This window comes from Equus asinus, chromosome X (assembly GCF_041296235.1).
Source record: "Equus asinus isolate D_3611 breed Donkey chromosome X, EquAss-T2T_v2, whole genome shotgun sequence".
NCBI lineage: Eukaryota > Metazoa > Chordata > Mammalia > Perissodactyla > Equidae > Equus > Equus asinus.
In genome coordinates this window covers 26,848,051-26,875,049 of record NC_091820.1, presented here as the reverse complement: position 1 = coordinate 26,875,049, position 26,999 = coordinate 26,848,051, and the positions used below count along the sequence as shown (strand labels likewise).

The 26,999-nt window shown below is 34.9% G+C and overlaps 1 protein-coding gene across 12 annotated transcripts in view; it reads left to right on the top strand.

The window, feature by feature from the left end:
* The window catches only part of DMD (dystrophin), a 2,265,680-nt gene that overhangs the window by 733,740 nt on the left and 1,504,941 nt on the right, over positions 1 to 26,999 (top strand). The window lies entirely within an intron of this gene.

Sequence of the window (26,999 nt, the reverse complement as noted above, 5' to 3'; positions counted from 1 at the left end):
GAGGGTTTAGGAAATTGGATGGCTGAGGTAGAAGGCCAGAGAAATGTGATTAACATATTCCTAGCCTGCTTATCATTAGAGTAAAGGTCCTTATTAGAATATCCTTGACTATTTTTAGGTTTTTATCCTGAACCTTACTTTTTTTACACTTCTCTTCTCCATGGGAGGACATGTTGCATAACTAGTCTTGACTATCCACTGCCACTTTAATATACTTTAAAGCTTTTGAGTTAAAGATGACTTTACCAGAGTATCTGTAGGCATTCTCAGATTTATCATTGCTACTATAGAAAAAACATCTGTAAGGGACAATGAGGCAGTACTTTGTACATGAAAGTAACACATAGCAAAATGAATAAATGAATTTTCTACATGGGCAAAAGGTTACCAATAATAGTAAACAAATATTATATTAATGTAAAAATGAGGATAAAGATATTGTATTAATATGGTGATACAGATCATTATATTAACTTTAAGATGTTATAGTTGCAATCTCCTGTTTCCTGATGGAGAACTTTTAAATTGCTTGTCACAACAGAAATTTTAAAAAAATGTTAATGCATACTTCCTACTAACCTGAGAAGCTGACAAAGGCATATGAGACACAGAGAGACAGAGAATGAATTTAGTATCTCTTTTTGATATCCTTTCTTCCACATTATTCTCAGTTCAGATAACATAGAAAACTGAAGATTTTCAGGACAATTTGAACCAATCAGTAGTAAATTGAAGCAATTTTTGTTCTGCTGATCCATTTCAGTCGTTTGACTGAAATAATTGGATGTAACTGTCCCAAATTCACCCACTTAGACAACAAGGAGACCTACAAAACATTAAAAATGATATCTGCGTGTGTACATGGCCTGAATTTACCCTTTGTACCATAATTTGGCATTTTCTACTGATCTTTCATGTTCTTTTATAATTTATCACAATTTTGACTTCATGGAAATCAGTCAGCCAATTTATATGTTTTCTCTCTCCTAGGAGTGATTTGTTACAATAAAATGAATATTATTCTTTGCTATCGTTAAGTAGTGTAGTTTCTCGCTTGATTGTGGAACTTAAATAATGAAATATAGTCTAATCATGTGATTCAAGATTTGCATTGTGGATGAGGTTCTATACCAAACATGTTCAGAAGCATTTGAGTATAATCCTTGCCTGGATAAGCGGGAATCTCTTTTCAGTTACTTTACCAGGATGATTTTTACAACTGGTTTTTATTTAAGTGGGGGAAATGTAACATCCTAGGCCTATATAGTGGCAATAAATGTTATTGAATGACTGACAGGATCTCTATTGTTTAACATAAATATCTTTAAACACTTGGAAAATGCATCTCAATTATTACGTTTAACATAAATATTGCTTAAACAATTGAGAAGTGCATCCACCACGTTCCAATGCTGAACAATATATAATAGATATTTTGTGGAATGGTGTCCCCAGGTGTATCATCACTAGGAGTCCATTAGACTGTTAAGGAAAATATATTAGAAAAAATATTTGTTGCTCCTTTCTTATTGACTTCAATTAAACTCAGCTATGAAATAATAAATGAGATACTAGTAAGTTTGAATAAAGTGTTCCATAGTTGATCTCTGTGATATTTATTTATCATAGAAGGGTGTAGCCTTAAGCAAAAGCATTTTGAATATTTAAATAATGATAGAAAGTGATGGTGAAATGGCATAAATAGTTTCAAAATTTCTATGAGGTTTTAATTAAATCAATGGTAATGTTTGAAAGTAAAATATATATTACTTATAGTTGGGGCACTTTTATTCATTTCACTGTCTTCAAAATGGAATTAACTGTGTTTGATAAAAGTATAGGAGATATCACAGAACTTGAAAATGAACATCTGAAAACCTTAAAGCCGAGTACTAGGAAAATGGATATCCAGTTGGTACATATGTTTTCTGATTAAATAATTTCTCTATAAAAATGCATGGGCAATTTAGCAGCTGGAATAGAAATATGAGATGACAGTGTATTAGTTTACAATAATATTTGGGTAAAATAATAATGAACTGGGGTCTTGGTTGATACCATTTAATTCTTATAAGAGGATAGTTTAATTCTCATAAAAATGGGCTTTAATCCTTGTAAAAGAGACCAGAAGCTTTACAGTAGCCTTGTGATTATACTTAAAAATAATAAACCATACTCTTAGATTTATTGTCTTATGGCAAACTTGTGGAGTTAGTGGGTCATATGCTGTCCACTTGAGAGATGAGAAAACTGTTACAGCTATTAAGTGTTCAAGGTTATTGGGTATTATTAAAATTTAATAAGGTAGTTGAAAACTAGTGTTTTTACTTTTTAGAAATAATCAATTGTTCTACAGTATCATTCTTGTGAGATATTTTTTCATTGTTGCTAAATAAACTTCTACCTTAAATCAGAGGACAGTTTCCCCTAAAAATATTTTTCTACCCTTTTTTTTTGAGGAAGATTAGCCCTGAGCTAACTGCTGCCAATGCTCCTCTTTTTGCTGAGGAAGCCTAGCCCTGAACTAACATCCGTGCCCATCTTCCTCTACTTTCTATGTGGGATGCCTACCACAGCATGGCTTGCCAAGCGGTGCCATGTCCGCTCCTTGGATCCGAACGGGTGAATCCTGGGCCGCTGAGAAGCGGAACGTGTGAACTTAACCACTGCACCACCAGGCCGGCGACTATCATTAGTGATATCAACTCAAATGTACAAGGTTCCTTTGGTAAAATATAATTAAAATTTAAGTAGGACGACCATGCTCTAGGAACTTTACATAATTTAACCTATTTGTTTTACCCAATAAGTCTAGGGCAGTTTATCCTTATTTTATAGATGGGAAAACTGAGGCTTAGAGAGCTTTACTAAAACCGAGATCACCCAACCAATAGATAAATGAGCTGGAATCAAATCTGGGTTTCTCTCTTCTCAGAGTCCATGTTACTTTTAATAGGACTTCCCAATAAAATCACATGGGGAGCTTTATGAAAACATTGGGGTCAGAGCAGATATTCTGATTTCATTGGTCTGAAGTGGGGTCTTGACACCAGCAATTTTTGAAAACTCATCAGGTGAGGCTATCATATAGCCAAGGTAAAAATAGCTGCAGTAAAATAATTATTTCCATGAGATACGCCTTTTTAGAGGATGAAACGCAGAATCTGTTGTCCCACGGTTTGTTCAGGCCTCTAGCATTTTCTTCCTCAAGAGGTGACTAAGCCTGCTGTTCAAATCTTCAATTACTGGAGCATTGCTTATTGCTAACAGTCCTGTCGTTAATGAGAAATGGTTCATCCACCAGATAAAGTAGAAATAGACTAGCTGTCACGTAAGACTGGCTACCAAGACGTTCTCTTTAGGATTAAGGGACTTGCCTTATCTCCTCTCTGCACAGCTTTCTCTCTCTCCATCCCTTCTTCTGTTTATTACTTCGCAGACGTGTTTGTAATAGAATGATGCTCTCACTCAAACGCTGATTCCACCAAAGGGTTGTCCAGGACAAACTGTGTGCAGAGGTGGTCCCTGACTCTTTGTCCTTTTATTTGTTTTCCCTTTTTCACATCCTCTCTCACTTTGATCCTAATTAATATCGCTGTGCCCTGTCATCAGGGTTTTGATGATCCCTTTTTCAGCCAGTAAATATCTCTTTCATTGGGACAGCTGATAAAGCCTCTGATTCCAGAGGAATTTTTAAGAATAACTAAGGGATAATAAAATAAAAGTAAAGAAAAAAATTAAAATGACAGTAAAATAATTTTTTCAGAATACAAGTTTTGATCCTATAAATTCATTTAAAAGAAGCACATGGCTTTAGTTAGCTTCATTATCTCTGACATTAATGCCACAAATAGGTTGACTTTAATCACAAATCATTTATCTAGGATTAATTTTGTTAAACAGTCTGTATTTCAGCCAGATATATGACTTTTAGTGACTGGATATGATGGTCATTGGAGCCTGTGATATCACTGTAGTTGTGAATGGAGCAAATTGGCAGTTATACTCACAGATGCAATAGAATTTAATCTAATACTACATTTATTTCCCTGTATAGAAGGATACAAGGTAGGAGATGGTTGGCATGGAATCTTTATGTCATTGGATGGCCCACAAGTAACCGATATACATGTGTTTGCCCCTCGTCCAAACGCTAAGCATATGGATGTCGAGGACGAGAGCCAAGGTCAGTCAGTGTGGGCCACTTGACACAAAGAAGCTGCAGCCTTGATTTCCCGCCAGTATTTAATACCATTCTAGTTACAGAGAATAAAGACCTTCTTGTACTTCACAGCCCCACCCCCCACGCTTGTCTAAGAGTAGTTCTACCTGGCAAACAGAAGACACACAGCGTTCTACAATTTTCTTAACTCTGTGGTTCTAAGGAAACAAGATTCTCTGGTCATTTTCCCAGGCAAGCTTAGAGTAGCCTTGGCCTGATTTTAAGTTTTTATTCAAAGAGCCAACTAGCCTTGGGTTGAACTCCTGTTTTTGCCTGAAATTAGTTATATGGCACTGGGAAACTTTCTGAGCCTCAGTTTTGCTCATGTGCAAAGTAGAATCGATAATATCTACCTCATACAGTTACTGTGAGAATATTAAGTAGTACCAGTAAAGTGTTTAGCCTGTAATATGTGTACAGAAGCAGTAGCTAAAGTATGTGTCAAGTGCCTGGAATATTGCAGAAATTAAGTGTCACTTCCCTTTCTAGTCCTCTAAACTTATCTTAATTAGGGGGAGCTGATCTTCCAAATTATTTTGCCTGACTCTAGGATAAATGCAGACTCTCTCCAAATTAAATAATTCCCATTTTAAATCTTACCATTCTTCCTGTGACCTTCGTGCTCATTCCAGTTTCCTGATCTGAGGGATATTGCTGGTTTACAGCTGGATTTCTGGGTGGTAGTGCTTGACATCCTTGAGCTCCAGAGTATAATCTAATACTTCACAGCAGACTTGAACTACATCTTGAATTCCTCAATGGTGACGTGACACATACCCACAGAGTCACAGTTACACTCAAGATTTTTAACAAGTCTTCTGAAGGCTGGTTCATAATTGTAATAATTTTTTCCTGCAATTGTCACAGTATTTATAAGATACTAATTAGCACACTTGCAAAATATAAGGAGTTGTTCTTCTGCGACCATAACTTGATTTAACAACGTGTGGGTGGTTAAACTGGTTCCCAAACATTTCAGAAAAACTCTTGTCTTCTGAAACCAGGAGTAGCATTTGAATGGAAATGTTGATGTGATCTGGTGTAATATTTATTGAACGTTTGTAAGTACTGGGCACAGTAACACTCTATAAGTATAATTTAATTTTATTCCTACAACAATCCTAGGAGGTAGCACTATTATTATGCCATTTACAACTAAAGAGTTTAAGTGACTTGCCCATATCACTTAATGAGTTGAAGTTGAGATTCCCCGCTTGTGACGACTACAGAAAATAATTGTAATGTAGAATATTCTGTCCTCTTTCCTGAATTTTTTCCTTTGCATTCATTAAAAAGTTACTCTCTTTATTGCAAGGCTAATTGACTTTGTTTTAAAGTGGAGGGACATCAATCAGTTGATTCCAAATATGCTGGAAATAAATGCAAAAGTCTCACAAACTAGAGCCAGACTAAGAGAGAGACTGTATTCTGTCTTTTTTTACTATGATGTCTCCCTCAGAGGATAGTTAAATAATTAATCACAGTGGAAGATTGTTTATAAATCCTGCAAGTTTGTGATCCTATCCAAGCCACGCTAAAGTTATCAAAGGGAAACACTAACCAGTTATGAATATATTCCCTTCTGCTCTCTCTCTTGGTTAACTCTAGAAATAGAAAGAGATGGCAAAAACATCACTTATAGTATGCAAAAACATTTCACTATCTCAAATATTTCCTCAATCAGCTTGTGATGTGAACATCTCTTACCTAGATTGGAATCTCAAAAATATGGATTAACAAAAAAAGAGAGAGAGAGAGACAGGGTTATTATCCTAGGAAGGACTAAGTAAAATGTGTTTTACCTATCCTTGAATATCTAAGTTTCTCCGTATGACACATTTCTTTGCATGGATTTATTATTTGAACCAGTTGAGAACTTGGATCTGCGTAGAATTAGTTGGGCAAGTGAACACCTTGGAGAAGTATTTTAAAAGCTGTTTCATTAATGTTCTATCAGTAGAGACACTGTAGTGAAAGCATTTAAAGTGGAATGAATGCACACACATGCCTCAGGGAAAGGAGTGGATCTTTTGAGATCTCTTGAGAACTGTTTTAATTTATTTAAAGTTAATACTATTCAGTGGCACGAGTATATGGTGATGCCCTTGATAAATGCACCTCATGTCACCTGCAACGTAATAGTAGACTATGATCCTGTCGTAATTGTTAATCAATGGGAGTCTGAGCATAGATAGCAGAAGATAAGGAAAGACTGGCCTAGGACAATAAGAATCATCGAATACTTGGGTATTTGGAGAAACTTGATGCCGGAACCAGTTAAAAAAAGGCTAAAAAAAAAGGACAAATGCCACTCATTTCAAAATATTATGAATAAATTTTAAAATGAATAAGATATAAGCTCCTGGATAAAAATTAAATAATTGTGTGCAATTTTCTCTGTACTATCATATCTCCAATTTTTCTTCCACCAAAACATATAAGTACTGCATGCAAAAAATGAGAAAAAATAAAGAATAAAATACAGAATATTAAGGAACTAGGAGATAAGAAATTAGTCTTTAAATTTTCACAGCACAAGTAAATCTACTGTTTAAAATATTGTAGCAAGATTTCAGTAATATATGATATAAGTTTTCTATTAAATGATAGTATCTGTGTATTCATAGTAAGTGGAAACATATTTTAAGCAAAAAAAAAAGTTTTGCAAAAGGAGAAAATGATAGCTCCCCCATTCTTCTTCACCTTAATCTTAATGTTACTGGTGAAGAAAATGGCAGTCAGAGGTAACAAGTGCTTGAAGGAATGTCCTCATCCGTTTAATGTAATCTTTCCTCAGATTGATCTAGAGGCACTGAATAACCGTAATAATTCTGAGAACTCTAATCTTGCAGAAGGAATGGAAGCTTTTAAAATTAGAATTTATTATCAGGCCTAAACATTGGTTACTTATATAAGCCAATTCCATCATTATTATAGAGCAATATTATTTTAGTTAATGTGTCTTTTACTGCATTGAATGCATATGGATTAGTCTAAAAATAAAAAAGAATGATTTTGTAGAGCTCAAATGTTGGTCAGGTGGCTAGATAGACTTGGATTTTTTTTTCCAATGAGTGGATTTAACTACACCACTAATAAACTAGAAATTTTCGAGCCCCTGCTTCTAATTCTAACATTGTAATTTGTTTCAGACATTAAAAAAGCTTTTTAAATTTATTTGCTTCAGGGTCATTATTTTATCAAGTAGAAATTCATTTTAATTCATCAAACACTTATCGATTGACAATTTTGTGTAAGAGTGCTATATACTCCAAATGCGTAAAAAAGAAAAAGAGGTAGAATGTCCCGAGGAATTGACAATTCATTATGAGACAAAAGCAAGAACGTAGGTAACTATTATACCTGACTGAATGTGATCTAATCCCCACAAATTAATTAACATGTAGTAGAATATTTTTAAAATTGTGAAACATGTTTTTTGGGAACAGTGTCCCTGTCTAATAAGTGACCAAATGTTTATGCTGAGTGAAAATGTGGTTGCGTCATAATCTTTTAGATGGGGTGTTAAATAAAGCAGAACTCGCTGGATCTGTATAATTGTCTGTATTCGGCTTCCCTAGTTTTATTCACTGGATTTAAATGCATAAATCTATAAATAGTGAAGGTGATTTTGGAGCAGGAACCTAACCTGCTGTTCTATTTCCTTATTTCTTTCAAAGTCCATTGATTTCTTAAATAATAAAGTCCTTCACAATTTGGAATAAGGCTTAATAGGCATTGCTTTCCCTTTAACATATGTGATTTCTAGTAAGAAGTTCTGGATTTTTTCTCTCATGTTTAAAGCTGTTCATGAGGACTGGGGCATGAGATAACTTGGACAAAAGTCATAAATTCACACGTGCACACACACACGTACACGTGTGCACACACACAGACACACATAGGTTGAGCAGTGCATTTTTAAAAGTTAAACCCAGTGCTATCATTCACTTGCAACATGAGAAAAAGCTCTTTAAACTGTTTTAAGTCAACATTTATAAGAGAAATTGGCTTATAATACACCTCGGGTTCTTAACCTTTTTGAGAGCTGTAGAAAAGCTGCTTCTCTATAAAGGTAACATATATTGCCAATAAAATATATAAGGGAGGGCATCTACTTATAAAACTCAAAAAACGATTTAGTAGGAACAGTTGTTTTATTAGCCTTCTGCTCTTTAATGACTGAGACCATCCTGGGGCTGTTTAAAAGATGATTTAATTTGTCCTCTAAACACATGGTTGAGTTCAGGGTGTTTCCTTTTTTTCCATGAATCAACCATGTCTGCGTTGACATTAAGGGCATAGAGCAGGAATCTTTGTAATGATAAATCAGTCTTTTAAATTACTTCAAGTTGGTAATTTAACCAGCTTTAAACATGGATAAAATGAACTATGAGAACTATTTGTAATAAAATAGTCCATCAATTTACTGCTTCAAAATTAAAGCTTATTTCAAATGTAATTTTAATGTAAACTGTATCTGAATATAAAATTCTTATGCAATATTCTGTATCATTATCTTATGTTCCTCAAGAAAATGATCATTTGAACAAATATCTTCGTAGAGATAGCCTCTTCCACCTTTTCCTAGACCAGTAGGTGGTACCATCATCTACTCACTCAGTTGCTCAAAGCAAAACCTGCAAATCATCTTTGATTCCGTAATCCGTATCATCCCTAAATTTCAATCCATCATGATGTCTAGTAAGTTATACTTTCAGAATGTATCATTAAGTCTTTGGTACCACCGCACCTTTACAGCTACCACCCTAGTTCTAGTTTTCTCGTCTCTTTCCTTGACCACAGGAAGAGCTTGCTAACTGCTAGCCTTACTTTTACTCTGGCCCTACCTCCAATCCCTTTTATACACAGCATCCAGAGTGATATTACCACGATTCAGGGCCCTAGCACTTGCTGTTCCAATTGTCTGGAATGCTTTTCAGTCGCTCTGCATTTCACAGAATAAGACATTACTGCATTAGAATATGATATGTATGGTCTGAGGATTTTTGTCTTCAAAATTTGTTCTGTTGATGATTTTTATTCATTTATTTAATATTGTTTAGTACAATATTAACAAAGTAAACAAGAATATTGGTCCTTCACATGTTTAACTTTGATTGTATCAGTGATATTCAATGCAATAGAAAGCTCCACAACTTTCCAGGAAGAATTAATTCTGACTTACATTTCAATCAAGTTTATCCCTACCACAGTACTCCTGGGTTATCACAATATTGTTGGTAGTTGTAGACTTGTCCAGTTGTCTGATAGATGGCAACTTCCTCATGTGCAGGACTCATGCTTGTTCACAGCTGAACTCCAGGAGCCTAAAAGAGTTCCTGCTTTTTAGTAAGTGTACAATAAATGTTTATTGAAGCCATGAGTTTTAAATTAATAGATTACGTGATGGAGGGAGGGCTAGTAATGTGTCTGAAGACCAATTCAGGATTTTAAAGTTCTAAGTGGGATTGATCATATAAGCTATCATCAGGCTGATAGGTTAAATTCACTGATTAATATAAGGAATTAATAATATTAAGAAGCGACTAAATGGTCAGTATTCCAATATTGGAATTGTTATTTGAGTTCTACCTCATATTTTTCCTTCTTTTTATTGGCTCAATTGTTGTCTGCTAAAGCTGGAAAAAGGTCTTCCTGATTATCTTACTTCATTTAAATAAAAGAATACCGGTGAAGGTGATTTTTAAAATTAAAATATTAAGTATGCTAAATCGTAGAACTTAGGTTTGATTTACGAGAAGGTGCATATGGATCTTAAGAAATATGTAAAATAATTTATCCCTAAGTTAAGTGATAATCGTGTGTGTTATTGTGGAATAGGCTATCATAAAGTACCAAACTTTATCTAGAAAGAAATAATAGCACATCTCATAAAAGGGATTAAGTGATTCTGTTAGGCAGAAGAATGCTAGATTGTAGTTGGGAATTCCATATATGATAGAAAAGTTGATAGAGAGATGGAGATGCAGATTAGAGAGAGGACAGAAAGCTTTGTTTCTGGAGTAGTTTCTATGTGGATCATATAATATTATAAAAATCCTTTTGGTCATTTCTATAGTAAAAATCAATTGTTCCAATTAGAAACATAAAATGCATTTTGTCTCAATGGATTTCATTATTGCTGTTTACACTTAAACAATATACACTGCTCTAATTTTTAGGTAAGTGTATGCACTACGAGGAGAGAGCTATATAAATGTACAGATCATGATTTATGTGAAAAAATTATGTGGTGCTTGTAGAGGAGAAGATATATTACAAGTGATTTCTTAGATAAAATGTAAGTGACCGTATATTTAAACTGAAATACAAATTGGGATGTATAATTATAATTTAAATGTTTTCTCAAAATTATTTTTGAATGGGACATAAATAATCTATAAAACCTATGAATAATTTTATTTCAAAAGATAACTTTAAAGAGTGTCAGTTCTTATGCTAACAAAGTACTTGAACATGTAGATGATTTGTTAAACATTTTTAAAATTCCATGAAAATGGAATATGCAACAAAGAATACTTTGCAGCTATCAAAATATCTGAATGGAAAAAAAAAGCAAAAGCAAATGAATATAAATGTTATGTGTCACTGTGTCTGAGCAATATTTTTCATGGTTCCAAACCAGTAGTGATTTCCTTGTGTAGAGTTAAATCAAAAATAAATGGCGAGAATAGGATGACTTTCATTTGAAACTCAGTTTCTTGGAACTTTATGAGCTACTGTGCCACCTATCAGTGGAATAATAAAATAATTCATATATCACCAATTGGCTTAAAATATCCATTTTAGTTCAGTCAAATTTACTACAATAGCCATTTCACAAAAATAGTTTGTGGCCCTAAAGATATTGCATGCTTGGAGATACTAGAAAAGAATTACATCATAGACCAAGTGAAAACTAGGTACTAGATGCAACTTTTATTTTTATGTCTACAGATTTAAAACCCTCTGTGGTCGATAGAATAATCTCTCCCTGGAGATGTCCACATCCCAATTCCTAGAATCTGTGAATATGTTATGTTACATGGCAACAAAGAATTAAGGTTGCAGATGGAATTAAGGTTGTTAATTAGCTGACCTTAAAACAGGGAGATTATCCTGGGTTATCTAAGTGGGCCCTATGTAGTCACAGGGATACTTAAAAGTGGGAGAGAGAGGCAGAAGAGTAGGTCAGAGTGATGCAATCTGAGAAAGACTACACCCTCTGTTGCTAGCTTTGGAGATGGAGGAAGAGGACCATGAGCCAAGAGATACAGGAGGCCTCTAGAAGCTGGAAAAGGCAAAAAAAAAACACCCCGCTGATTCTCTCCTGGGCCCTCCAGAGAGGAACACAGCCCTGCAGACACTTGACTTTAGCCTAATGAGACCCATGTTGAAGTGACCTACTTAACTGTGAGATAAATTTGTGTTGTTTTAACACACTAAGTTTTAAGGAATTTATTACTGCAGCAATTGAAAATTAATACAGCTTCCGTAGGGGTTTCTGCTGTCCAAATCTTGGCTTAGCTGACCTGTTGCATTACCTGTTTGGCTTTGGGGCTGGCTGAATTCCCCTCAATTGGAGTAATCCAGCAGTGCTCATCTCTGCAGGGATCAGGACCTAAATCACAAGAGGTACCGAGGGAGAAGCTTCTCCCCTCACTCTAGACCCAAATTCTTATTTCTTTTGCCAGAACCTGCTATTTTGAAGGATGATTGACAGCAGGAATTCGTACTTTCTTCAGGGGAAACTATTCTGCACCTCTGAGCTTGCAGTGTCTTATGACAATTATATGAAAAAGCAATAGTCAGTATATCCCATATATTCTGTCATTCACTTTTAATTAACAATATCAACTACCAAGTGTATGCTGAATGGTGTTAAGCCCAGGTCTCTTCCATAGTCTCTTTTCCAGTAATGATCAAATGCATATCTCCTTCCAGAATTCTTGCTAGGATCACTTCTTGTATACTTACACAGGTGTGCACACGTACATGTGTGTGTAGTTACGTACACACACACACCCCTCAACACCCAAAATGGAGCAACAATATGCACAGGGCTTAAGGATATCTAATTCCATACTTGGAAAAAGCTTTCTAAAATAAAGCTAATCTGCAGAAAGTAACTGTTCTCACCCTTATGGTAGACTCTATATGACTCTGCAAAACACTTTGACTCTTTGGGGAAACATCTGAAATTTCTCCTTGGTGAAAAAATGACTTTGCTTTGTATTTGCATATCTAAATGCTGAATGGAAGGGTAAAATTTTTCCCAGTGAAAAGGGATAATCTGTCCCAAAGTTTAAAATATTTCCAATTCTTTTGGAGAACTGCTTTACTAAAGTCCTAAATTCAGAGTTCTTGGTTTTACTTATTGTAGTCTCCCCACCTGAAATGAAATGTCATTTCCCCCAAATGAATGAAAGAATAATAAGATTAACAAGAAGAATTAGAATGCATGAAGAAGAATATTTAATTCTTATCAGAAACAATCTTGAGTCTTCTTTATTTGAGAGTATGTTTTCTGAGATTCCATGCTTACTTAACATTTTTTGATAAAGTAATAACCATTAATATTTGTTGAGTCTTTAGAACACATTAGCCACTTTCCTGATTATTTAAAATGCATCCTACCATTACTTCCCTAGCTTGATAGGATTTTCTCCCTGAAAATATCAAACTTAACAACTAGGAACTCCCTGTCTAGTCCACAGTCCTGGTTGGAAGATTGTGACCTGGATAAATTAATAATGATGCAAAATAAAGTGACCTAGAAATCTAGCTAATCTTATCAGCATTCGCTTTTAATTGAGAAAGCCTAATTACTCAGATAATTGTGGGGCTTGTTGCTTACTTTTAATTACTATAAAAAATTAAAAAAGAGAAATTTATGCTGCTATATATGCTTCATGCCCTATAAAACTGGATATACATTTTTATGACCTATTTAGCTTCATTCACTTTATCAGTGAATAAGATGCAATATAACGTGTGTCTAATTTCATACTACTTTTGTCTGACTTTTTATAACCATAAAACATGAGCTTCATGCACAAGCATGTTTTTGGTTGAATGAGCTTATTTACTTTGTTTAGATAATTAAGCATTGCAGAAGATCAGTGGTTTAGCTTTGAGGTTTCATAAATAGGAAAGCTTGGGGAACAATTTCTCATTGTGCTTGAAACAATTTATTCTGCGTTAATCAGTACACTACCTCAAAGAACTCCTGTGAAAGAATAAATCCAGATTAACTTAAAATGTGCTTGGAATTAGTGTTTTAGTGTAATTTGCTGTGGACTTAAACAGCTTTAAAGGAGAAGTTGTGTCTTATGAATCGTTCTCTTTCCTTCAGGGCTTAGTCCCATGACTTGCATGAAGGGATACTCAGTAAATGTTGACTACATTATTAAAAATCATTTTAATAACTTATTCTAGCAAAATGGAGTAGATAACTATATTTTTGTCACAATCCTGGAACCCTTGCTTCCTAGCAGGCCATTTCTCCTGCTCAGGAATTTCAAATATCCTTAATCGTCACATATCTCTTTGTGATGGCCACTTTATCTTCAGTTGACCTTGCATATGTTGCAAGTGTAAACTGAAGCCCAGAAAGGTAATTAGGATGGAATTAAACTACAAATAGAAATATATAGGTCAGATATGGGGATATGGATAAATAGATTGTGGGAATAGACCAGATGCAGACTTCTTAAAAGTCAAGTTATTCAGAGAATATAACATTGAAAGCTAACAAACACCACTCATGAGGAGTTCAAAAAGAATAGAAAGGAACATGGACTCCATCTAATAATTGGACATTTGTCCTGCTTAGTACAAACTCCAAACTTTCAGTCAGTTCTAGTTTTAGCTTATGAATGCGTACTGTAGAAACGTCCAGAAAATCCTCCAGGAAAATGTGATTATCACCCAAAGCTGAGCTTGTTAAACTTATTGAGCAAGGGAGAATACCACTTTCGCAGTATCTTCATAGCCTCTCGAGAGAGGAGCATCAGGGAAGGGTACTTACAGAATTTTACAGGCTGCACTGGATGTTCTAAGACCGGTCTGGACAAGGATTGGTCAGAACTGGTTAACTAGATGAGTCGCTGTGACAGTCTTGTGGTGTTATCTTGGAACATATGGGTCTGAACAAGTTGCTGTGAAGCCGTTTGAACTTGAACAGTTAGGCTGTGTTGCAAGTGTGGGGTTTCCCTTCCCAAGGTGATTATGTTTGCCATCGTGGGAAATTATGCTAGGCCCCAGTACTGCTTTGACATAGGGGAATCTACTGGGTCTCAGTTTTTAGATCACTCTGTATTACGTCTTTAGGATACAGAGATGGATTGGAGAGTGATAACTTCGTTTACATACAGTGAGAAATTCTCATCTCAGACAATTAATGTCCATTTAAAATACCTACTTAGTAACGCTCTACATGTAGGAGTTAAGAGCATAGGCACTAAAGCCACACTATCTTTCTTAGAATCCTGGCTCTGCTGCTTACCAGCTGATATGAGCTTGAACTTTCAATTTATGCCTCACTTTTTTAATTTGCAAAATGTGGTCACTAATCATAAATGGATTAATGTATCTGAAATACTTATAATAGTATGGTACCCAGTAAGGGTTAGCTATTATTATTCATGCATTTACTGACGTTTTAAATGATGTTTATCTTTCTTTTAATTAAATTGCTATTTTCCCCCTTGTAAAAGCAGGGAGAAAAGGTTAAGAAATGGAGATGTATCATTTATTTCTATTATTAATGACTTATATTAAATTAGTAGTTGGGCCAATAGGCCATAAAAAGGAAATCTATCTTGTGGGATATAAGAAGTGCATATAGTAGAATATGCCATCAATTAATAATGGCATTAAAGAATGAACCAAAGACCTATTTAAATGACCTCAGGGAGGAATGAGAAACTTTTTGCAGTAGTATCTGCTTTAGGGAAGAGCTGGTGATTTACCATAGCAAATTATTAGTGGCCAAACCACTGCCCTCATCAGTTAGACTCTGACAGCCCACTCTTCTATTCCTGTCTTCTAGGCCAGTTTCAAGTTTTATTCTCCTACTAATCCCAGCTTTGGGTATGACATAATCAGTGGGAGTATCAGAGAATTACTGGCTTAGTTATGGCCTACTAGGACTTTAGATAAATGCATTGGTGTTCTCTTATCCGTTAGACCTGGAATTGTTTTATTTAACATCTAGGCTATATTTAGGTCTTGAGCTAATCCTTAAGAATAATGTATCAACCTTAGAGATGAAATGAAAGCCTCTCATTCCTGATAAACTAACTAATGCTTTTAATATGAGCTTGTTGCTTGGATTATTGTCTCTCTCTACTGCTAAAATAGACGACCACTGAAATAGCAAATGTAATTCAGAAACTCGTATAGATTGAAGGGTCATCACAGGGAACGTTATTTGGTTCCGTTCATCAGATTGTTATTATGCATCTTCTAGGAATCACGTTTTGAGAAGATTTGGAAGATATAATCACAACCCTTGATCTAATGGTACTATGAGTAAAGCCCTGTGGGAACATAGAAGGAGTGGGGGTTGGTTTAGGGGGGTTTGTATGAATGTGTGTGTGTGTGTCTTTGTGATGGAGGATGAGAATTAGGGAATTCTTCGTAGATGAGATGACATTTATAGTGTCATTAGCTAAAAACTTCAGAAATCTACTTAGATTGGTAGGTTTGTAATGGCTGTTCTTTTTCATCTGTAGCAGTTGGACCTTGTGTGTGACAAACTCTCATTTACCTAATCTGTTTTAGTCTTTCTAAGGATGGCACAATCACTAAATGGGAATAGCCCCATCTCCATTTTCACATGGCTTCACAATTACAGGAATATGAATCCCTCCAAAGAATGCTTAGATGTAGGCCAAAGGATTTGTGTTCTCTCAAAAGTGTTTCACTGGAGATAAAGCTAATTCGATTTACATAAAGTGACTTTTAGCCCAAATTAAAATTGCATGAGCTGATGATATGCTCTCTGTGACTCACTTCATACTCAGATCCAGCCTCACTGCGAGCCAAGTGCCAGGCAAGGTCCTGCCTCAGGGCGTTAGCACTTGCTGATCCTTTAGTAGGAAGTAATTTTTCTCCAGAGAGTTATCACAGAACTCAACTGCTCATTTCATTCAACTTTATTTTTAAATGTCACATTTGTTGAAAAGCCTTCACTCTAAATCCTCCCTGAAATAGAATCAACTCCTCTATCTCTTTCATTCTCTGTCTCTTTAGCCTGTTCTATTTTTCTTCATAGCACTTGCTATGGCCTGATGTTATATATTTATTTGTCTATTTTTATTTTTACTTGTAGTCCCCGATTTTAAGCCAGATGACCCAGGAAATTGCTGCCTGGACCATTGCAGTAGCCTCTTAGCTAGTCTCTCAGTCTCTAATTTCTTTCTGCTTCAAACTATTGTCCATATGCTACCATAGTTAGTGTTTGAAAATGACGGACTTAAGCATGTCATTCTCTTGTTTGTAAAATCTCCTTTTCCTACTAAATAAAATCTAGCTTTCTATGCCTCGCCTGTATTGCTTTAAAAATGTGTTCTGTACCGATTATCAAACTAAATTCCAGTTATGCCAACCTTGAGAACACACGTTCCTGAACCACATAAGAGTTTACTCCATTTTTGTATTCCACAAAAGTCACTTAGTGTGGTACTTTATACATAATTTTTACTAAGAGTTTATTGATAATGACTATATGTTCAACTATTTTTTTCAACTTTGCCACTGTTGTAGATTCTAAAGATGACCTTTCTAGGAAACTAATTTATATTTCAAATCTAAAATGCCACATTTATCATAAACCTCCTAATTCGTTTTCTAGTTTCAATTTACTAGTAAAACTAGAAATGTATCACTTGGTTGATATGCTGTAGTCCCACAGACTTTGAGGCGATGCAAACTGTTTAATTTTTCATCTTCTCTATCTCTCCCAAAGGATATACTTTGTACTGGATGACCTGATACAACCAAATTTTAATAATTTTATTTAAATCAACATGTACGACATGTGATCTCATGTTGTTATATTAGGATAACAGCTGCTGTAACTCATAAACACATATGGGGATATATCAGTGGCTTAAAACAATAGTTTCTATGTAACACAGATGTAAGTCCAATGTAGGTGTTCCTTGTTGGTGACTAATATTTTTCCAGAGATGGTCCAAGGACGTATCTCCCTTTATTGTGATTCTACCTTCTCCAAGGGCTGTGTCATCGTTTTCTTCTGCATCTAGCCAGCAAAGAGGGGAAGAAAAGGTAGAAAAGCCATACTGGCTTCTTAAAAGCCTTGTTGTAAAGTGATGCTCATCACCTTCTTTCACTTTCCAATGGACAAAACAAGCATATGGCCACAAATACAAGGAAAGCAAGTACAAGGAAAATGCAGTGCCTGGCTGAGCAGCTGCTTTTAAGTGAAAGTTCCATACTCTGAAAGGTGGAGTGTGCGTTTGGTTATCTGACTACCTGTTTCTGCCACAGTTAGGAATTACCAGCTTAAAAGGTAAAACTAACTAGTGACCTTATAAATGGGGAGATAAGGCTTAATTACTTGAATAAATAAGAGGAAAATATGAATCAAAGTCAATTCTATATTAAGAAAAATATGGCCATAAAGGAATTTTAATTCCAAAAATGAATCAAGGTCGGTAAATTTAATGGAGCCTTAGGTACACAATAAGTACAAAATATGATAAATTCTTATGTTGAATTTTATTGATTCTTTTAATTATTGTGATAACCATGTTGGTTCCTTTCACAACATATGAATGGGGAGTTAAATGCTAAAGACAATGTTTTGTTGACAAATATTCAATTTGAGTTAGAGAGATCAAATATACTTGTCTTGGTGACAAAATTGGCACAAAACTTCAGTAGCCCAAGAGTGAGAAAAGATCAGATCCAAAATATGTAACGGCATACATCAATTTTGTTTTTGATTGTCGTGATATTGACACTTGTCCCCAAACACTTTCAGGGATGACTAGCTCTAGTTCAAAAATTCTAAAGGCAGAACCTTCAGGAAATCTGTAATAATCAATATTCTTGTTATTGAACAAGTTTTCTGAGTGCCTGCCATGGTAGGAAGCATTTACAAGATAGAATATTCATTTTTAAAACTTTTTTTCATATGCTATAAATAAAATTAATGTGTCATTAAAAGATGTTCTATTAGGATGTACTGACTTTCCTCTTAGTTTTATTTTAACATCACCATTATGTAAATTTGAACTTAATGTAATATTTTATAAGTTGGTTCATTATTGGAAATGTAATAAAATTATTTTTGGATGTAATTCTTATGAGATACTCAAATAACAGTATATCTATGTCTTTTATCAACGTTTAAGCATGTATAAAAAATAATTCACTTTCTACATGGCATTTTGCAACCACCCAAAAACATATACAAAAAGATTTACAGGACACCTAGTTTTGTGTGTGTGTGTGTGTGTGTGTGTGTATGTCTGTGGGTATCAGATATATATATACATATTCATAATATATATGTAGGTATTCATAATATGTCTGTATATATTATATGTGTCAATGTCTGAATTAATTTGTTTTTAAATAGTATCTCTTCCGCTGACAATAAAGACTAATATTTACATAATACTTTTTGAAATACTTATTGTAATCCTCACAAAAATCCTATTGGTAAAATAGCATTGGCTTCATATTCTGGATGAGAAAACTTGGGTTCCACGTAATTAAATACTTTGTTCCTGATTAAATAACATGTGGAATCAACCCCAGCTTGCTGCAAACTTTTCTTGCTGCACTACATCAGGCTGCCTCTAAAAAGTAGGGGATAAGAAATAGCCTGATGCTTCAAATTGAATATGAGCATCAAAATTGAGAATATGAGCCTAGAAAAGAATAAATATGTTTAATGACACTTAATAGAATTTAGAGTCTAAACAAACTAAGATTTTTTACCAGCCAAAGTTTGGAATATGATCCTTCATAACAAGGAGAGTCATCCTGTATTTTTTTTGTGTGTGAAGAATTACATTCATGAAATGAGGTAGACTAAAGAAAAAATAACATAAAGGAGATAGCACAGAAAAATCTGGTTCCAACTGGCTGTAAGTTGGATATTTTACTACTTTTATATATCTCTTTTCTAAATTGTACACTAGGGTTCCCTTTAAACGGCTACATTTTTGGAAGAGAAATCTGAGCATGTATGTACATGCAAATGAGCTGAAAAACCCTCTAGATGCCTTTAGCGTCCATTAATATGACATTACTAATTCATGGTGAAGATTATTTTATTTTTATGTTAGTGGTGTTGCTTGGTTAGGAGCCAGGTGAAGTTAATCCTATTACTATGCCTATAATGTGGAGCAGTTTTGTTTAATGATATGTATTAATGCGGCAATGGAGAGCTTGATTTGAGTCAGAGAAATGGCTGTTGGCAAGCCCTGAAGACTTAAGAGAATTCAAGCTTTTCTGTGCCTTCTTAACTAACATTCCAAATTATCTTCAGGAAAATCATCATTTAAATAATGTACGCAAAAATCCTATCTTTACAGATGACATGATCTTATATGTAGAAAATCCTAAAGATTCTAACGACAACAAAATAACCTGTTAAAACTAATAAGAAATTCAGCAAAGTTGCAGTATATAAAATGAATATGCAAAAATAAGTTGTGTTTCTATACACTAACAATGAACAATCTGGAAAGGAAATTAACAAAAAATTCCTTTAAAAATAGCATCAAAAAGAGTAAAATACTTAGGAATTAACTTAATCAAGGAAGTGGAAAATTTGTATGCCGGAAACTACAAAATGCTGCTGAAAGAAATTAAAGGCGTAAATAAATGGAAAGGCATCCTGTGTTCATGAATTAGAAGACATTGTTGTTAAGATGTCAGAACTGCTGCAAATGATCTGTAAATTCAACACAATCCTTATGAAAACCCAAATGACATTTTTTTGCAGAAATGTAAAACTCCATACTAAAATTCATATGAAATCTTAAGGAACTCACAATAGCCCAACCATCTTTAAGAAGAAGAATAAAGTTGGAAGAATCCCACTTCCTGATTTCAAAACTTACTACAAAGCTATAGTAATCAAAACAGTGTGATACTGACATTAAGACGGGCATATAAACAAATGGAATAGAATAGAGAGCCCAGAAATAAGCTCTAGCATATATGGCCAAATAATTTTTGACTAGGCTACCAAGATTATTCAATGGAGATGTGATAGTGTTCAACAAATGGTGTTGGGAAAGCTGGATATTCACGTGCAAAAGAATGAAGTTAAAACTGACATTACACCATATGCAAATATTAACTGAAAATGGATTTAAAAAAACTAAAAAGCTAAAACTATAAAACTCTTAGAAGAAAACATAAGGATGAGACTTCATGACATTGGATTTAGTGATGAAATTTCTTATATGTGACACCAAAAACATAGTCAACAAAAGAAAAATTAGATCAGTTGGACTATATCAAAATTAAAAGTTTTGTTCATGAAAGGACACTATAAGAGTAAGAAGACAACCCACAGAATGGGAGAAACTTTGCAAATAATGTATCTGATAAGGGATTAATATCCAGGATATGTAAAGAACTGAACAATAGATAAACAACCCAATTCAAAAATGGGCAAAGGACTTTTTTTTTAATTGATATCAAGATGGTTTCTAACATTGTGACATTTCATTTGTACATTATTATATGTCAGTCACCATATATATGTGCCCCTTTACCCCTTATGCCCACCCCCGCAGCCCCCTTCCCCTCTGGTAACTGCTAATTTGTTCTCTTTGTCCATGTATTTGTTTATCTTCCACATATGAGTGAAATCATATGGTGTTTGTCTTTCTCTGTCTGGCTTATCTCACTTAACGTAATACTCTCAAGTTCCATCCATGTTGTTGCAAATGAAATGATTTTGTCTTTTTATGTCTGAGTAGTATTCCATTGTGTGTGTGCGTGTGTGTGTGTGTGTGTGTGAGTGTGTGTGTGTGTATGTGTGTATATATATCTTTTCATGTGCCTGTTGGCCATTGATATATCTTCTTTGGAAAAATGTCTGTTCATATCCTCTGCCCAGTTCTTGATCAGGTTGTTTTTTGTTGTTGTTGAGTTGTATGAGTTCTTTATATATTTTGGAGATTAACTCCTTGTTGGATATATGATTTGCAAATATTTTCTCCCAGTTGGTGGGTTGTCTTTTTGTTTTGTTCATGTTTCATTTGCCTTGCAGAAGCCCTTTAGTCTGATGAAGTCCCATTTGTTTATTTTTTCTTTTGTTTCTCTTGGGCAAAAGACTCTTAATAGACATTTGTCCAAAGAAATATATCTTTTGCCATATATTAAGTATGAAAAGATGCTCAACATTATTAATCATTAGAGAAATGCAAATCAGATCCATATCCTACCTTCAGGATGGTTGTTATTAAAAAACAACCATGAAAAGATGCTCAACATTATTAATCATTAGAGAAATGCAAATCAGATCCATAGCCTACCTTCAGGGTGGTTGTTCTTAAAAAACAACCATGAAAAGATGCTCAACATTATTAATCATTAGAGAAATGCAAATCAGATCCATAGCCTACCTTCAGGGTGGTTGTTATTAAAAAATATATAAAAAGAAAGAAATTAAGTTTTGGCAAGGATGTGGAGAAATTGGAACCCTTGTGCATTGCTGGTGGGAATGTCAAATGGTACAGCCTCTGTGAAAAACAACATGGCAGTTCCTCAAAATATTAAACAGAATTATCATCTGATCTAGCAATTCTAATACGTGGTATATATGCAAAATAATTGAGAAAAGGAACTCTAACAGATATTAGTACACTCATGTTCATAGCAGCATTATTCATAATAGCAAAATGCAAAAGCAACTCAAATGTCCATTGGCAGATGAATGGATAAACAAAATGCAGTGTATACGTGTAATAGAATATTATTCAGCCTTGAAAAGGAATGTAATTCTGACACATACCACAACATGGATGAACCTTGAAGACATTATGCTAAATGAAATAAGCCAGTCACAAAAGGACAAATATTGTACGATTCCACTTGAGTTACTTAGAGCAGTTGAATTCACAGAGACAGAAAGTACAACAGTTTCCAGGGGCTGGAGGAGGAGGGAATGGGGAGGTATTGTTTAATGGGTAGAGAGTTTCAGTTTGGGAAGATGAAAATTTCTGGAGATGGATGGAGGGAGGTTATGGTTGCACAACAATGTGGATGTACTTAATGCCACTGAATTGTACACTTAAAACTGATAAAAATTGTAAATTATATGTTATGTCTGTTTTACCACAATAAAAATTCCTATAAGCTTCCGTATAAAGTTTTGGAAAATGTTTGAATTTGTGAATGTTGGATGCAGCAGTTTCATAATGCAAGTGTAAATTAATGTAATTGTTTTCAATTGTCAGTTGAATATTTATTATCATTGTGTGTATATTTCCCAGGTTATCCTTAATATATTTATGGGATTTTTAGCCATTTGGTTAAAAAAAGAAACAGCTAGTTTACCCTAAAAGGTATTACATATTTTTTTCCAATGCTTGCTGTAAAATGTACTAGTAGCAAACACTTTATCCATTTTTAAAATATTAATTTGTGAGTTTGATAACTTTCTAGATCCATAGTGTACAGATGTTGTATACAGGCAATACTCAATATCGTTTAGAATCTTTTGAACTTAGGGACATTTAAAAAAAATTTCAGCAACAGCTAATATTTTCCTTATGCCACATAATACTCTTAGTATTTTGCCTTTCTTTAGTAATAGTGAAGGCCGAGGCGGGTGTTGGAGAGAATTTCCAAATGTTATGCAACGAGTGGATATATATACCTAGATTCTTCTTCCAAGAAAGATTTAGGGATGCTTTTGGAAAGACTCAGTAGAGACATGCTTTTATCACTATTTCTTGTTTTCTATATTGTTAATTAGAATTGGAGGTAAAAATTGATTCTGAGTGATATCAAGGTAGTCACGTGAAATATAGATTTGACAATAAGGAGGTCAGTAGATAATTACTGTGCTTTGAACTAGAGTCATTATTGTGATTGCAAAATTTTTTTTACTCTGTATGTTGTTCTTCACCTTTTCCTTTGGTGCTTTTTAGGGCATGATCAGTTATTACTGTACTGACAAGTATTAGTCTAGTAGTAATTTATCATAGGCTGACAAGTGCCAAAATTCATCCTCACATATGTATCCACTGAAGCAGACAAACACTATTTTCATCTCTGAAGCTATCTACAGTATATTGTGATATATTATTTTGGCCTGCAAGGTCACAGGCAAATTATATTTAATCACTGCTTCAAATTAAAACGTAAGTGTAAATATTTTTGCATCTCTTTAAATCAGTGTAATATTCCTACAGATTTTATATTCAAGATATTGAGATCATATTTAATAAGTGAAATATTAAAATGAAGATTTTAAAAATAAATTATCACTGCATCATATTTATTAATTTAAAATAAACAATAGTTTTGAATGAAGAAGATTAATTTGCATGATCATTATATAAATGGTCCTATTAATACAAGGAAAATAATGTCAAGAGATCATTTCTGGTTCAAATCAATTATGCTACATTTTAATTGAAAAAAGCTGTTCGTTGTATATGGAACTAACACTCCTGACATATCTTATAAATGACCCCATTAATGCAAGAGAAATAAGGTCAAGAGAGACATTTTTACTGAAGTCAATTATGTTACATTTTAATTGAAAAATAAAAGCTGCTTTTATTCAAAGGGACCACTGCTGACATTCCATCATATTCCATAGCCTCCTAATATTGGAGTAACTACCTAACCGATCTCTCAGTTCTCTACATTATATAAAGCGATCTTTTTACCACATTAGTAAGGTCATGTCTTCCTTACCACCTTCTGAAGATTCTTCACTTTACTTAAGAAAAAGTTCAAACGCTGAACGAGCCAACAAGACCCTCTGTGATCTGGTCCCTGCCTACTTCTTGACCTGGTCTCATACCAGTCCTCCTACTTCACTGTACTCCAGTCACACTTGTTCCTGCCTCAGTCCTTTTCACTTGTTCCCATTAGCTGAAACATTCTTCTCTCTCATTATATGGCTGACTCCTTTATGCCATTCAGTCTCTGCTGAAAGTTTTTGTCTTTAGAAGAATCCTTCCCAGATTACCACATCTAAAGTCCCTCTCCTGACTACCCCTCCCAGTCATTCTCTATTCCACTCACCTTTCTTGTTTCTTCACAATCAATATGATTATGTGAAATTATCTTGTTTGGTTGTCTAATTTTTGTTGGTGTTTGTTTCCCTGACTTGAACCTTTGATGCTACAGACTTTGTCCATTGGCTAGGTCAGTGCGTAGAACATGGTCGGCAATAAATATTTGTGGAAAAGACAAATAAATGAGTAGCAGTTGTACAGGTATAAGGCATTTTATTTATCAATATGCGATTATAGGTTGATAGGGTCTCATTTCTCCTGCTTGACAAGCCAACTCTTGCAGGACAACTAATCAGTTTGGACATGGGAGCAGATAGGATAAAATACATTACAAACTTTTGATGTGAAGTCTGGAAGGAGTCCAGAGATATGTTTTATATGACCTGCACTTCATTACAAATCTCGTTTATGTCCTTTCTCAGCATATCTAGCAGCCCTGGGGCCACATCCTGCAATGGCATCATCTTGCTAGTGTGAAGTAGTGAGAGGGCACATACCATCTAGTGTGTAGCAGTCCTCACCATTCACATAATTTATGTAACTCCACTTACAGACCCTGTCACTCCAGTCATATATGGAATTGGACTTCGTGATCTGACATATAAATCTACCTACACTTCAATCTACTGGGTGGACCAGCCACCTTTAAAACTGTCATCGTCATTTTGTATGTGTCTGTGTAACTTACCTTGGGCATTTTCTGGGAAGTTAATCTATCAACATGTCAAAGGAATCCATGACAATAGTAATGTAAGGGCGCAAGCCCAGCTGGGCTAGGGCGACAGGATATTGTGCCAAGAGACCGAAGAAATGACCTGGAGACTGCGAACGAGACATCTTACTTACAGGGAGAGTGTCCAGTGCTGAACAGCTGGATGGAAGTATGCGAATGCCTGCAACCACCCACTAAGCGAAGCTTGCTTAAGTAGGCAGAGGAACAAAGGCTGCATGCTTGCCAAAGGGCTGTCCTTGGTATGACCACCATTCCCCCGAACAGTAGCTCACATGGAGGGGCTCTGTGTCCCTGTAAGATGTAATGTTCTTCTCATGAGATAAGGGAGGATCCAGGCTGGCCAGGCCCAGATCGTTACAAATCCCCGTAGCTTGGCTGTCTGTCCAGAAGGGAGCCAGAAGGACACTTGGTTGCAATGGGCCTGGGGGCTTTTGCTGAGCAAGCAAGGCCCAGGCCCTACAAGTAGAGATTAAAAGTCCTTAGACTAGATGATTGTAGAATTTCTTTCTATTCTAGAAGTCTATAATTCTGAGACTTCTGAGTGTCTCTTTTCTTCAAACTTCTGTGAAGAGTATAATGGATATACCCCTGGATGTGCAGATTATATACTGGAGTTTTAGTCCAGAGTCTGCCATTCAGTAGCTGTGTTTCTTTAAGAAATCTCCAGAGAGACCCAATAGGTTTATGGTAAGAGAGAGAATTAAACAGACCCTACAAAAAAGGAAGGCAAGATTGGGAAAGTCACAGGGAGAAATGAGACTTGTGAATAACTCTATAAGTTGATGACATAAGTAGTGCAAAGAAAGAGTTCAAAGAAAAAGACATTGCAATCAGTTGGGTGACAGAAGTAATGCCTGGAGAGCGTGACATTTGTGCTACATTTTAGAGAAGGACCTTAATAGCTAGAAATAGAGGAGAATGGGATTCCAGGTAAATAGCTGGGCAAAGCACCAATAAGAGAAGAAAGAACAAGGCATATTCAAGGTATAGCAAATCATCTGATTTGGTGAGATCGAAAAAATAGTACTATCAAGTGTGCATTTATGTATGAGGTGTCATACTAGTAACTGAGGATATCTAGATCAAAAGGTATGCATTTAAAAATATAATAGATTCTGCCAAGTTGTTTTCCAGACTGATTGTGATTATTCCTGTCTTCAGCATCAATAACATTCCAATATCCCAACATCTCCAACATCCCAAGCCTTGCAAATAAACTTGAATGTATTTCACAGTTTACTACTCTGTACCTTCTTCCTATAACCATAATTTATAAATGAGTCTCACAAATTAGTTCATTCACCACATATTTATTGAGTACTTACTATGTATCAAGACTCTGATTGGCACTGAGGAACCAAATAACTGGCTAATCTCAAATAACATATAGGGTAATGCAAGAGATACACATTTTCTCCAAAATCTGGACCTTTCTATGTGTCTTCTATCTTCAATACAGCTTGAAGTCATGGAAAATGTATTCTCTGTGGCAACTCAGTAGGGGAAATGTTTGCAGTCAGAGGTGAAAAGGGGCCGAGAAAGCTTTCTGCATCTCAAATTTTTTCCTGAGGATAGTGAGATATTAACAAATCTGACAATTGAACAAATCTGTTAAACACTATGTGATATACTAATTTCATTTCCCTCATTATTAAGTAGAGCATGTCCCTTCTTTTTAATACAGGGTATTTTAGGAGCAAGTCCTGAGTTATAGTAATGTTTCTTTTACTGATTACCTAATTGATCTTAGATAAGTTATCTAATGTCTGGGTATCTACATCTC